This window comes from Lagenorhynchus albirostris, chromosome 5, assembly GCF_949774975.1.
Source record: "Lagenorhynchus albirostris chromosome 5, mLagAlb1.1, whole genome shotgun sequence".
Classification (NCBI taxonomy): domain Eukaryota; kingdom Metazoa; phylum Chordata; class Mammalia; order Artiodactyla; family Delphinidae; genus Lagenorhynchus; species Lagenorhynchus albirostris.
The window spans coordinates 122275375-122291200 of record NC_083099.1 but is presented as its reverse complement, the minus strand read 5'-3'; the positions used below and the strand labels follow the sequence as shown (position 1 = coordinate 122291200).

At 35.7% G+C, this 15826-nt stretch overlaps 1 pseudogene; it reads right to left on the bottom strand.

The window, feature by feature from the left end:
• Nucleotides 1-13938: 13938 nt before the first annotated feature.
• Nucleotides 13939-15517, bottom strand: LOC132520679 (ribosomal protein S6 kinase beta-1-like; annotated as a pseudogene).
• Nucleotides 15518-15826: the final 309 nt, after the last annotated feature.

Below are 15826 nucleotides of genomic sequence, written 5' to 3'. Positions count from 1 at the left end.
AGTTTGTGGCAATTTTGCAGCAATAGAAAACTAACACATTCAGGAACAGCACAAATGACAATAAAGTCCATGAAGGGATGGTCCCTGGCCTTGCACAGGAAGAGATAGTGCCTGGTTACTAAAACAAATCTTCAAGTGCTCTCTTTAGACAATGAACAAATATCTATGTCCCTCGTCTCTACTCTTAGTATAAACAGTCATCAATAAATCACTATACATCACCTTGGCCATGATATTTTAACATATTAAAAAAAAATCAAATTGTTCATATTGACAGGGTCCCTGCCAAAAGTATTTGCCCATGACCATGCATACCCTATGGGTTTCACTGCACCATGAACATGTGTTTCTTGTTCTGATGATACACCTTTTCACACAATTTAAGTTGAGTTTTATGTTACTTGCAGTTAAAAGTATATTAAATGATAAACCAATATTATTTAAATTAAGGTATCATAGATGATTTAAGATAAACCAATATTATTTAAATTAAAGTATCATGAATGATTTAACTCTCAGTTTTGCTGACATGAATATTCAATCAGTGATCAACTATATTTTTGTTTTGATTTCTTTTTTCTCTATAGCTGAGGATATAATGATTTTACCATGGTGACTGAATTATTTGTGATGCCAACTAGGCACTTGCAGGGATTGTGGGTCTATTTATATATCATCTGAGACATTTGAAAAAAAATCCTCTTATTTTGCCAAGGCATTACATCTTTATTTCTTAAAATCACCTCCTAGTATCTTGGAATCAATACCACATAATTCAGATAGTATACTTCTGTTAACTCCTAAGGACAATGGGACCCAACAGAGTTAGGTCATCATTGTCAAAGACAAGTGAGTGAAAGAAAGGTCAAATTATTAAAAATTCTTCCCATTCAGTTGTATCTCTAAATGTTAGATTTTTCCTTAAGATATATAGGTTAGAAATAATGAAACTGCTTCTTTCAAGATCTCACTTATCATGGTTTAGCTCCTTGTATTGTTGCCATTTTAAAAAATGAAATTGGAAAAAATGTGTTAATGGGGTCCCTGAACTTTCTGTGGAAATCCTCAAGATTCTGGGGTAAGCAAGCACGTCAGACTGAGTCAAAAATGGAGTAAAATGACATGCAAGGAGTTGTTCTCTTCAGATTTGTTTATCTAGTTATATAAAAAAAGTATACTGTAGATATTAAATTATCTTATAGACTAAGATAAAATACGTTAAACATATTTTCAGAATATGGATGATTAATAAAAAATTTTGTAGTTCACTGTGTGTTTATACATGTATGTATATACTATTATATACTCATGTACATATAAAAGAGAATAAAATAAAAAGTAAAAGGACCATTTCCCGATGAATGTACTTGCTTCAAAATATTTGACTTTATTAATGTGATAAAATCAGCTTGTTATTCTAAATATGTTACTAACTTATTAATTAATTTGACAATTAATGAATGGATGATAATCTGTTTTTCTGAGAACAATATATTTAAGTATGCTTTATAACCAGTAGTTTTTAAAAAGCTGGTTTAAGAAATTGGAATGCAGAGAGTAAAAAAACATGTTATTTGGGTACTTTGTCTGAAGGGCTGTAATAGTTTAAACTGCTGACTGCCCGTGGTAAAGCAAGACATTTATTTTTTAACCATGAAAAGTTGAATAAAGGTTTTAGTTGTAATTTAACTATGAAATTTTCATCTTTCTTAATGTCCAGCTATTCTTAATAGCTAATAGTATCAATTATTTTACTATTTCATATTCATATTTCACATCTGTAGTTTTGTATATTTTATAAGTACATGAAAAACACATTGGAACTCTTAAGACACTAGAATTTTCAGCAGACTATAAAATATGATTTTAAAATGTTTACATAAAAGAGAAATTTAATAAGTGATACATTTACCACACACATCATTTTCAATAATGAAATACATATAATGAAAAAATTTCAAATTCTACTTTCAAAATAACCTCTCTATAGCATAAAGCTCTGAGATATTCTTCACTTATGTTTAAAGCATTATTTATATATTGAAGAAAACATTTTAAAATAAAATTGCTGCTTATACTTGTGAGAGCTCTTTGTCATCATAGTAAGAGTCAGCATATATGAAAAAAAATTTACTTTTTCCAAAAAAAAGTGTTACTCATACTTACATCTGACACATCTCATAAATGCTTCCTCATCAACAGCCCCAGATTCCAGGCTCAAAACTGCATTCTTTCACAGTCAAGTGACTACCAGTATTTTTTCCAACCTTTATTCCATTGATTGATACTTGTTTATCAGCATTTTATTAGCTTGTTTATTTATAAATTGACTTGGCCAGGCATTTACCATCTCACCTGTGAGATATCTGGAGAATGTTTATACAGTTTTTAATTATTAAGGAACTTACAGTTAATCTAATATATACTTTGTGCTGTGTCACATCTTCTAATTTATATTTCTTTTCTGAAAATTAGATCTAAATTATGTATCACTAAAATGTCTTCAGTGACCCAACTAGAGCTTATTTCGATCATAAATATGCATGATATGATTAATTTATTTGGAAAACTTCAAATCGGTCCTCCATTATTGCTATTATATGCTGAGTACCATGCTATGTGAAGGATTTTATAACACAAGGACCTAATCCTTCTCTGAGGTCAGAATCTAGGAAGGAGCACAATAGATTTAGGTACAGAAAAAAAGAACAATGATGCAAGTCAGCAGTATAGGATCTCCTTAGGAAATATCTGATTATGAGTTCCAGTCACATTTTAGAAAATAAGTGCTGTGAGTTTATAATGAATGAGCACACGGAAATCATCAGAAATGTTCTCTGACAATGACTGGAAGTGGTCTTTAAACATGGAAGGAGTATGGGGAAGTGCAGAGGAGGAGAGAAGACATTCCAAGTGGACAGACTGTCATGGTGAGGGACCAGGCATGGAAATGCAGATGGGAGATTGTGAGACAGTCAATAGACCGCTGAAAATTGTGACAATGCTGGTGTCAGAGGTTGAAGCTGGGCCCAAAGTTTTGACTTGTAGGATCTATAATGAGGGTCTTCTTTAGAGAGGAATTCTTTCAAAACCTTGAAATGCTGAAGATTTCCTGCCACAGAGGTGCCTTATGGGATATGGCAGCAACAAAATAATGTCCAGGGAGATTTTACTGTAGAACCAAATTAACACTAATGAAACAAAGATGTGGTCAATATCAGATTTAATTATTTCAAAATTTAACTGAACTCATGACTCAGCTTTCAACATTATCAAAATGTCTTCCCATTGAGTATTACATATGTGCTTTTTTTGTTTTCAAAGCAGAGACTTGGGTTAAGCAGACTTGTTTACTCTTACAATACCTGGAATAACTCGATGTGTAACCAACATGCTAACTTGCTGTATGTTCCCAAGTTCAAATTGCTTGTGTCACCTTTTCCTTTATTATTTAGGTAAAATTGGCTTAAATCAACTAGCTATGTATGGTGGGGGTGGGGAAAAATACTTCATTTCCAATGTCCCTAGAGATTCCTGAGGATTTGAAGGAAGGGTTGCCTACACTTTTCTTCTAAGGATCTCAAGCTCTAAATTCCTACTTCTGCTTTTCTCTCTCTCTTCTGGATTTTTTCCTCCTGTCTGTTTTCTACATGATGTCACTCTGCAGAAGTCACTTCTCTCCATATTATATCATTTTCCAGACGTCATCTCCTTCCAGGGACCATGGACTCAAGGTTGTGTATATGCCAGACTTTACTGTATATGCAGAGCAGTTGAAGAATTTCACAAGTTTATCAAAGCAACAATCTAGTGCTAAATATTTAAGAATGTGTTCTTAAATTCCCTCAAACATTTCTGCTTCCAAGAAATTTTCCCTGATCATCTTTTTAACTCAAGCCACAACCTCTCATGAGTACTACTATTACAACTACTACTACTACTAGTCAATATTTATGGAGCACTAGACTAGTAGTAATAATAATAAAAAAATTACTAGACATTCTATATGGGTAATTAGTATTCACACCATCCTAGTGATGTAATTACTCTTATATCTCCATTTGGAAGAGAGGAAAAAGAAGTACAAAGACATTACTCTTTTTCAAAATCTTATAGCAATGGACCATGGAGTGGAAATTAGAAAGCAGATTTCAGATTATGTAATTGTATTGACCACACTTCACAGTTAGCATATTTCTGTGCAGGGCTTACCCAAGAGTATGTGGAGCTGTAAGCAAATATCTTTGGTGGGGACCCTATGTACATATAAGGAATTGGATTTTTAAAAAAATATGTTAAAAGTGCATGGACCCATGTGGGGTAGAGTGATTTATTAATGTAAATTTAAAATAATGGGTAGGAAGAGTCTTTGTAGTGTACTAAACTATCTTTTCTTATTCAGGCCAAGGGACCATTTATTCTTTTTCTTAATCATCAAATGTGCCATTTCTTGCTAATTTTATTATTCCCATCATGAGAAAAAAAGGTAGCTATATTGCTTTTGCACATAGTGACATGGCTTTCCTCAGCCTGTCTGAATTGAAACAATGTGGGCCTTTTTGGCTTTATGGTTCCTTAATACCATTTATTTAATGCTGCATCACCCATTGTGCCATAATGGATACTGACTTCAAATTACTCTCTCAAAAGTTGTGATGCAATTTTATTCAGAGTATGTAGGAAAATTTGAATGATAAATAGTTTTCTGGTCATGTTATATTTACCATTGAGAGTTCATAGTGTAAATGTATTAACTATTCTCTTGGACACTTTAGGCAAAAGCCACATTTGTAAACTATAACCTCTTTCAATGTTGACATTGCACAACACTTGTCTGCAAATCATGGAGGAGGGGATGAAGACCAGAAGAGGGGCCTAGATGACTAGAAAAATGGTCCCGTTCATCCAAGTAATGTCCATCCCTTCTCTGGCTCAGCTTGTGACTTACCTGGGAAAGCATGACATCATATTGATCAGAGGCAAGATAGATGCCATTGTTTGGAAAAGCCCATTGTTGTTGCAGAGTGACAAGGACTGCTTGACAGGGGTCAGAGAGCCTGTGGTGGGAATGGCTGAACTGTCCTCAGCGACAGTGTTGGGAATGCACAGGGTAAAGGCTGTCTGCTGCCTCCTTAGCCACCCTTGGGTGCTCTAGTCATAGGCAGCATTTTAGTTGGAACATGAATGAGCAAAAATGTCACCTAAACTTACACATGCAACTCAAGCCGCAGGGTCAGTGGTGGATAATCAGTAACCCAGAGCCCTGCATTCTTTCTGTGAGTGACAGTCACTCAAAATCAGCAACATCCTCCATTCAAGAAAGAGGCATTGTGTTAGGAAATGCAGCTCCCAACAACGTTCCCAAAGGAGACTTAAAGATTATTCTTTTGTACCCTCAGAGTTTTGCTATCATCTGAATATATTATTGTTAAAGATAAATAAATAATAAAAAGAAAAATCTGAGCTGCAAAAAAATAATACCTCAGAATTAGATTAAACATATTCCATCATAAAAATGTATTAAAATAATTGCCTAATTACAATTAATAAATAAATTGATAAAAGATGAGTAGGAAATAAATGAATGAATATAGGCACCAGGATTCAAAACAGTTTTCTAATTTCTACTCCAAGTCTCTTTGAAGTAATCTGCATTGCACACATCTATGATTCCTCTAATGCTCACTGACAAAAGGCAGTATGTAATTCAGTCTTTCTCCTAATTCTAATGGAAACCCATTTAGCCTCAACTGTCTACCACATTCCCTAATTTCAGTCACGCTGTAAGCGATTATTCTATGCCATGTCAGTATCCTTGTTATTTTTATTTACCAAAATAAAATGTCACTTCTTCATATAAATTGAGGTTTGCATTAATGAATGCTCTTGCCCTTATACCTATCATCATTATATTCCATTGTGGGTGGAGTAAATGGGGGAGGAAACTAACTAGGATCCCTGAGGGTGTTTTTGTTGTTAACAAAGATAAACACTTGGGTAGTATCAGGGTTTTTATTTGTAACTGTTCCACTTACAAGTTACTTCTGCTGGCAAGGAGACAATATCCTTGAATTCTACTTAAACAGAACATAGGTATTCTAAATTCATATCTCATTTCTTTTTTAGGTAATGCATAGCTTGTGGATTCTGCTCAAAACAATTTGCGTGTTCTCTTTATCAATCATTTTTTCCCTAGGTATTGAGAGCAATAGCCAAAAAATGCTTCAAGAAGACCCCTCTCATTAATAAATAATAATCATCTTCATTAAATAAATATATATCTTCTACTGAAATAAATATTAAAATGGCTAAGGAATTTGGGAAGGAAGTATATCTTAGTCATCTTCTAGCTAATATATTAGCTTGGCACATGGTAAGCACATGGCACTGGGTCATGGGTGCTGAATGACTAGGTAAATAAAATGTTCACATGGTTTCTGTAATACTTTGAACTTTTTGTTTTAAATATCATTTTTCTTAGCAAAAATTAAAATTCCCGCAGTTATATATTTTTTCTTTTCTTCCTTTTTCTCTCTCTTCCTCTCTTTTTTCCCTTCCTTCCTTCCTTCCTGCCTGCCTGCCTTCTGTTGCAGGAAAAAATGGGGCACCAGAGTAGAGTCATGTCCGAGGTCTCAGGTGAGTCCCTGGGATGGGCCGCCAAGTGAGCGTCCTTGGCTTCGTGCAGGAAAGAATTCAAGAGCGAGCCATAGTAAGGATAAAACAGGTTAACTGAGAGAGAGACACACTCCGTAGGCACATTATGGGTCATCTCAGAGGGGGAGAGAGGCCACAGGGCATGGGTTCCTCCAGGAAAATGAGAGCAACCCTGGGAGATACACATTCCATACACAGAATGCAGACAGTCTCAAAAGGCAGGAGTAGGACCGGAGGTGTGGGGATGGTTAGTTTTTATGGGCTGGCTAATTTCATAGGCTAACAAGGGGGAGGAATATTCTGTCTTGGAGAAGGGGTGGGAATTTCTAGGAGTTGGGGCACCATCTACACTTTGGCCTTTTATGGATGGCCTCTGAACTTCCATGGCACTTGTGGGTGTGTCATTTAGCATGCTAATATATTACAATGAGCATATAATGAGGCTTAAGTTCTCCTGGAAGTCAAATCTTCTGCCATCTTGGGCCTAGTAGGTTCTAACCAGTTTTTGTGGTATCCTGTTTTTCTTAATGGGTGTGCTATTCTTTTAATGGTTGTGCCCTGCCCCCTTCCTTTCTGACTCACTTCCTCCCTCCCTCTATCTTTGTTTCTTTCTCCCTTTCTCCCCTCCTTCTTTTTTCTTTCTTTTCTTTCTTTCTTTCTTTCTTTCTTTCTTTCTTTCTTTCTTTCTTTCTTTCTTTCTTTTTCTTTCTTTCTTTCTTTCTTCTTTTTTTCTTTCTTTCTTTCTTTCTTTCTTTCTTTCTTTCTTTCTTTCTTTCTTTCTTTCTTTCTCTTTCTCTTTCTCTCTTTCTTTCTCATTTATTAAAGTTTTTCCTTTAAGACCATACATTATTGTGAAAAGTTGATAGGAAAATAACATTAATGCTCTTAATTAAGGAAAGCTAGAAATTGGTCTCCATAACCTATAAACCTGCAACTCGGTAAAAAATTGAGCATTTTTTTCTAATTTTTTTGGAAACACTCAAATATAAATTTTAGGCAATTCCAAACCAAGTGCTTATAGAAAATTAGCATTAGAACCATGGATTCATTTCAAAAGGCATGTTGTTCTGTTACAATAAACATAATCAATTGTTCTCATGCTTATCATTCTATGAAAATTAAAATAACTTCCTAACTCAATACAATGTAAGTATGCAACCAACTCTTTTAATAATTTTCCCAGCAAAAAGGTTGTCATCTTACTATTCTTTGATTCAGCCAGTATTGTACATGCCATGGTATTCTAAGTATTAGAATGCACTGCCTGCAGGTGTGCAGCCCTCTTGTATCCATGAGGTATTCCAGAAATACACAAAGAATAACAGAGCAGAAAGAGGAAATGGACTCAGGTCTTTTTTGTTTGGTTTTTTTTTTTTTTTGCTTTTTTGTTTTTTTTGCGATACGCGGGCCTCTCACTGTTGTGGCCTCTCCCGCTGCGGAGCACAGGCTCCGGACGCGCAGGCTCAGCGGACATGGCTCACGGGCCTAGCCACTCCGTGACATGTGGGATCTTCCCGGACCGGGGCACGAACCCGTGTCCCCTGCATCGGCAGATGGACTCTCAACCACTGCGCCACCAGGGAAGCCCTCAGGTCTTTAATGATATCATTGATCCAGTAAATTAACCAATAGAAAAGCCGCCCTTTCCTGGACCATTCTAGCTACTTGAAATAATAAATATTTTTACTTTTTTATCCAATTTTTTGTTGTTGTTCTTCTTCTTTTTTGGTAACTTATACCTGAAATCATCTTCACCGATAAAAACATACCTATTGAGAAAACTTATTATTCTCATTGCTGAAATCTTATATGAATGGCTTATTAATAATTAACTAATTGATGAATCAAATTATAGGCAGGGTAAAACAGAGCAATTAAGACTGATTTATCCCTTATATGTTCATATAAAATCCATTAACTGGACTTCCCTCATGGTCCAGTTGTTAAGACTCCACGCTCCCAAAGTAGGGGGCATGGGTTCAATCCCTGGTCAGGGAAGTTCCACATTCCATGGGGCACAGCCAAAAAAAAAAAAAATTTAAAAATCCATTAAATGTGTATTATGTGTTACACATTATTTGAAATACTGTAAATCACAAAAGGTTACAAAAGAAATAATCTCTACCCAAAAGCATGATTAAGTGAGGTTGTAAAATTACAACCAAGGGGTGTTTGAGCCATGTGTGAACTTGCAAAGAACTTGTACACTTATTTTCTGCAAATGGATTCTTTTCAAGCTTTGTCTATATGCAGTTATTTGACGGAATTGAATAGTCAGTCAAATTATTTTTCAGATAGCATCTTATTTCCTCACCTGTAGTTTGGGAAATCTATAAGCAGTTTTTGGAGAATAACAAACAATAAACATTTGAAAGTGAAAAATCTATCAAAGACTATGTTGAAAAATAAATGTATAAAGAAAAATGAGAGAGAAACCAGATTGAATACACTCAGTTGTCCAGGAGATTACCAATTATATATAAAATTTAATATTGGAGATATTATTACTTATAACTCCAGGGATCTGGGTTAGTCCTGAAATAGCTGTGTGGTTTTTATCAAATAACCACTTCTCCAGGTAGTCTTAATTTTACTCAAATCAAATCAGACAATTAGAGTGCTGATAAGTGATTTGGTCCCTTGGAAATCTGTCTTTCATTGAGGAAAGTAATAAAAAGAGGTAATTAGATGTCACTAGGGTATTTTGAGGACCTATGTCTCTACATCATAAGAAACTCCTTAGAGGCATTACATTCAGATATTAGTATCAAAAAAACAAACAAGCATGCAAATAAATGAATTTTACTCCCCCTATACAAGTGGTTTCTTTTTAGCTTAAACAATTAAGAATCTCAATATAAAACATATTTTCTCTTTTGATTTTGCCACCAAGAACTTACTGAGATAAACTTGAAACCTCTATCCCGTTAGCTTGCTCTCACCACCCTGTCAGCTTTATTAAGATATAATTGACATATAACATTGTATAAGTAAGGCATACAAGGTGATGATTTGATACACTTATATATTGCAAAATGTTTACTACAATGAGGTTAATTAACAGGTTCTTCACCACACATAATTACCATTTCGTTGTTGTTGTTGTTACAATGGAACATTAAAGGTCTACTGTCACAGCAACTTTTGAGCATAGAATACAGTATTATTAACTATAGTCACCATGCTATATCTTATTCACCTCATAACTGAAAGTTTGTACTCTTTAACCATCATCCCCCTGTTTCTACCGCCCCTCAGCCCTGGCAACCACCATTCTAACTTCTGTTTGACTAAAGTGAGTTGATAAGTATTCCCGGCTTTATATTACCCCTGACATTCAACGTTTTCTTTCTTCTACGCCTCAGCTCCCTCATCTGTGTATTCTAAACTCATGAACTGTATCTATTTTTGTTAGTTTTTGTCAGTTGAGAGCAGATAAATGTCTGAGTTTTCTTAACTATAAGTCGAGAAAATGTGCATAGATGAGCTGTGTGACATCTTTGAATTTTTAATGTTGCATTTATCTATTTTTTCTTTCATTTAATTTGTTGTTAATAAGTGGTGACATTATTTATTGACTTTGATATTTCAAAGGAAGCCACTTCAGCCTTAAAAAAAACATGAATCAAAAAAAATCATTTGAAGTAAAAAGATTAGTTGTACTAATCCAAACTTGTCATTAATAAAGGTAATTAAGAAAATATCTAGTTAAAAAATTTGTAAGCATATATTTTATTAGCATTAGCTTTACTTTCTTGTCTGTGAAACTAATGGCTATTGCACCACAGTATATTTATTTTTCTAAATATAGTGATATTTTATAAAAGTTAATAATTACAACTTGTCATGCTCTGATTTTTCTAATGGCACACTTTTAAAGAATTATTTAGGCATGGGCAATTTCATTTCCTTAATCACGTTCATATATCAATGAGGCATGCAATACTATGTATCTCTTACAGTATTAAAGAAGAATATTGTTTTAAAATGTGTTCCACACGGACAAAATATAATGTCACTTTGCAACTAAAACACAGACAAATAAAACTAGATTCCGGAAGTCCTTCAATATAAAATTAAGCTGCAGAAGTCTATTTGGGAGATTTTCTTTTCTTTTTCTTTTTTTTTTTTTTTTGGTACGCGGGCCTCTCACTGCTGTGGTGCAGAGCACAGGCTCCGGACACACAGGCTCAGCGGCCATGGCTCACAGGCCCAGCCGCTCTGCGGCACGTGGGATCTTCCCGGACGTGGGCACAAACCCGTGTCCCCTGCATTGGCAGGCGGACTCTCAACCACTGCGCCACCAGGGAAGCCCTGGGAGATTTTCTTCCACATCTTTATCCTCTTCAATACCCCTTGGAGTCCATTTCAAATGTGGATATCAAGTCCCATAAAATGGAGAAATGCATTGGTCTAATTGTATAAAATAAAATTTAACTGTAAAAATTCAAATGGCATATTTCTAATCTTTTCTGACTTTTGGTGATAGGACTAAGAATAAGAATTAGAAAGAACTGGTATTTTATGTAACACAAATCCTAATGCTTTCAAATGAAAATTTTTTTTTTTTTTTCTCATAGACCAAAGCAACAGCAGTGATTAGTTTAGGTTCAGGGAAATTGGAACATCTGGCATGACATTCTTATTACACAGCTATTCCCCGTTGTCTGCAGCTGAAACGCTTAGGCAAACTTTGGCATGGGAGTCTATTACATTTGCTGTACCAGACTGTTCCCTTCCTCATTTGCCAAATAGTCTATTGTCTAAATTTCCACTTAATCCTTATGAAAATAATATTTTGCAACTTGTAGAATATTTCTATAAGCTCTCCACAGTGTCCTCATTTTGAAATATTTTAAGATTTTTATTATTCTGATTTAAAATAATTTTGTGTAATTTTAAAAAGTTACTTAATACTCACAAATTATTGTTGTTATCTTGATTTTTGTCCACTATTAATACATCCATATAATAGAAATGATTGAAATGCACCTTAATTTCCCTTTTACATCATATTCTGAATCACGAGGATATTATCCAGAACATGTAGGGTAGTTGACTGCTTTAGCAAGGCAGTAGGTTTGAAATCCAGGTTTAGATGAAAAAAGAGATATTTCACATTCCTAAGGAGCCAGTCTGAAGGATTCAGAGCAGAGAATTCCAACGTGGAGTGAAGCCTACACCAGCCCATTTGGCTAAGTGATGTTTGTTCTTCAGTAACGGAGTACGCGACATGGCAAAAACAATGCCTTTCCCTTTTAGTGTGAATTAAGAGAAGAAAAAATTGAAGAAAATAGAAGGAAAGTAAGTGACCAAAATTGTTATTTCTGTCCTTCCATCTCTTGGTTTGGTGTTAGTAAATTGAGCTGGGGATGAAAGCACAGGGACTGTGGCTACACGGTACAACTGTGTACATGGATGTGATACTATTCACAGCAGTCCTGCAGGGAGGCTCAGTATCATAGCCTGAGGCGCAGAGCTGGATGCAGCGTGCAGCAGAGAGTCAGGAGTTCATGGGCAGGAACAGCAAAGTAAGGTCTAGAGCCCTGCTGCCTGTTTTTATAAGAGAAAGGTTTATTGCAACACAGACATGTCTGTCATTTTATATATTGTCTAAGGCTGTTTTTGAGCTTCAATAGATGAGTTGAGTTTGTTGCAATAGAGACCAAATGCCCACAAGTCTAAAAATATTTATTGTCTGTCCCTTTAAGAAAAAGTTTGCCAACCCCTGTTCTAGAGCTTCAAACAGACACAGGTGAGACCTAATATATGGGTCCTGAGCAAGCATAGAGAGAACAGAACTTGTTACACCAGCATGCAAGGAATAGACGCTCTAGGAACCATGTCCACAGAACCATGCCTCAGAAAAAATGGAGTATGAAACAGGCTCCTACCACTTCCTAGGACCAATTATTCACAGCTCTTTCCGATACATTGGTAGTTTGAAAAGCGGTCATTGGAGTATTTATACCATGGAAATTGACAAGTGCCACAAATCAGTGCAGGCATGCATTCATTCATTCATTTATTTTTCACGGAGTTTATATTTAAACATTTACCAGCATACTACTGCTTAGAAAATGAAGAGTCAGAATTCACTGCCAGTATTTAAGGTGATACAGGCTCTCCCACATACCCCAAAACCCATCACATAGATGTGCTGAAAAGAATGACAGAAATCCAAGTGGCTAATTGTTTTTACTTGAAAATAATAAGAATTACCTATGCTTTTAATTATTACCCTAGCCTAGTTTTAAAACAGGTATGCTTAAAATCTCTTGATTTATTTAATTATTCATTCTCTTATTTATTTTTTGTTTATTTATTCATTCATTCATTCATTTATTCATTCCTGTATTTCTGTGTTTCTGTTACCTGGCAGGTCAGCTCCTTAACAAAACCAAATGAGTTAACAAATTTGTTTCTACAAATTAGATTTTAGTGTAAGAAAATTTCCAAATACACAATGTTTATATATGCATATATACATTAAATTGTATTAAATGGGAAATATTAAATACACAGGTTTTACATTGTTTTTAAAGCTTAAATACCACGAACGTTTCTCATAGCATTAAATACTCTTAAAAACATCATTTTAAAAAACAATCCCATAAATTTTCTTTTACTTTCTCTTTTTATATGATTAAATATGATTTTTATTTTTTATTTAAAATATTCATGAGGAAGAAATTAGGGGTCTTCATCACCACCTAGAAACTGAGAGGCTGTCTCCTGGGCTCAGTAAGTTACCTGAATAAAACATAACTTGCAACTTTTAGGTTGTTTGCACATAAAACATCAATTGATAAGTTTCTTTCGTCTTTGATTCCATATTGCTGGAGAAAGTTTGACCAAGTTTCATGCTAATTTATCCTTAGCTGCAAGTATTACAGACAACTTCATACTTTGCCTAATGAAAGGATAACTCTTTTTCAATACAATCAGAACTCAACAGTGATTCAGAAGCAATACCTTACCCTTAATACCATCAGCTTCAAGCCATCAACATGAAAATCCTTGATAAGTTTGAGATGTCGCTAGGAATCAATTAATTGATGTGCCTAGTGCCTAAGAGTTTCAAAATTCGACTTCACTTTAGTTCCTTGCACCACTGATTGATTTTTGAAAATCCATGTTTATTTTTCCTCTGTCCAAAGTGTTTTATGGAATGACACTGACTATTCAAGACTGTTATGTAGAGTCTTCTTTTTTCACCTTGAAGGATACTCACCCATTCCCTCCCCACCTTTCTGCCTTAAATTCTTAAAAAGTATTGCTTTGTCACAGATTCATACGCAGGTGCTCTTGTTGTTTGGAGATCATGGGAAGAGCTTGATTTTGTATGGCCAGGAGTGTGGAGCTCAGAATGGAAATGGCGCTGAAGTTTCCCCAGTCATGGTCACATCCACCTGGTCTATTCCTGACACTTGTTTCCACCATATATGGCACAGGTGTCTGAAGATTTGCCATGCTGGCTGAAGCAACTCTTCCCCAGAAATGTCCAGGAGAAAATTTGACCTGGCTGACAGGTGTTCATGGGCTGCCAATACATCTTCAAGTTGCCCAGAGTTTTGGTTCAAAGGAAAATTTTCTTTCACGTTTTCAAGTACAGATGGAGTCACATATGCAGAACCCAAAAAGACCTGGTTGGCAATTTTGCTGAGAGCTGAGTCATCTGAGCTGTCAACAGGTAGATAGATGTTTGATGTGTAAACTTCAAATCAAACAGATTCACATCCTCTTTAGGTTGCAAAAGAGGTTTAAAGAGGGGGCTCTCCCTTCCCAGTTAGCAGTTCTTCCAAGTTAATATATCTGAAGAATGGATGAGCTGGAACTTCTCCAATGTCCCCAGGACCAGCTCCAAGATGAGAAGCAGCATTTCTTTTCAGCAGCTTTTTAAGCAGAGCGCTGGCTTCTTCTGTGAGGTAGGGAGGCAAATTGAGTTTACACTTGAGGATTTCATCAACTGTTTTCTTTCTCTTCTCCCCAGTGAAGAGGGTACTCCAGTCAACATGTCCTGTATCAAAGCTCCCCAGCTACACTAATCCCCAGCACTACTGTGGCCACTTTTCATCAAGATTTCAGGGTCCATGTATTCTATTGTTTCACAAAATATGTGTGTGACTGTTGCATCATGAATAGATTCTTTGAATAGTCCAAAATCTGTTAGTTTCCATGAACTTGGTGATTAAGCATGACTTTCTCCGACATCAGGTATATGTAGATAATCCCCCTTTGATGTAAATGTCCCAAAGCCATGGAGATTTCTGCCAGTAAAAGCAGGTTGTGTCTTCCATAAATATTTCCTCTCTTTCTAACTGCATAAGTAATTCTCCTCAGCTGAGATACTCAAGGATGAAGTAGAATTTTCCATCGGTCTGAAAAGCATAAATTAAATCCACAAGGAAAGATACTTTACTTTCTCCAGAATATTCCATCCTACTTTTTATATGAGTTGTGTCTTTAGCACTTTTTACTATCATTGTCTTTTTAAGCACCTTCATGGCAAATATTTTCTGAGTTTTTGCTCCTGTTACTTTTCTTACTTGTAAAATCTCTCCACAGACCCCTTTACCAAGTACCCAAAGTAGCTTGAAACATTCTAGCCTGACTTTTTCTGGCCCTCTGTTCACAGTAGTTTCTGAGATTTCAAGTTTCTCACAATGCTCCATGCCAAGGGCATAAGGTCCAACTCCCCCTGGGTCCATGCTTTCATTTAACTGACTGCTCTCCTCCAGCTCATCCTCAGAGCCTGTATCCTCTGGCTGGTCCAGACTATTTCAAACACTCCTGCTATGTCCTCAGCTTCCCTGTCTCAGAAATCTGGTGCTGGATAAAAGCCATCTTGCCTCCTTTATCGCCTCAAGGGCCTGGACCCTCCATTGCTACAGCCATCTCCAGCTGCTTGGGCTATCTATCTATCTATCATCTATCTATCTATCTATCTATCTATCTATCTATCTATCTATCTATCTATCATCTATCTGTTGTCTAAGAGGAGGTTAAGTTAATGCAGAGACTAGGCAGCAAAACAGGCTTAGTCCATGATCCCTATCTGAAATGACTAAATGGCAACATACTTTCTGAATAGAAAACAACACAGAAATAGAAGTTTGCAGTTGAATATTTTGTCTCTCTAGGGGAGATAGGAGGAAGGTGAAAAGTAAGA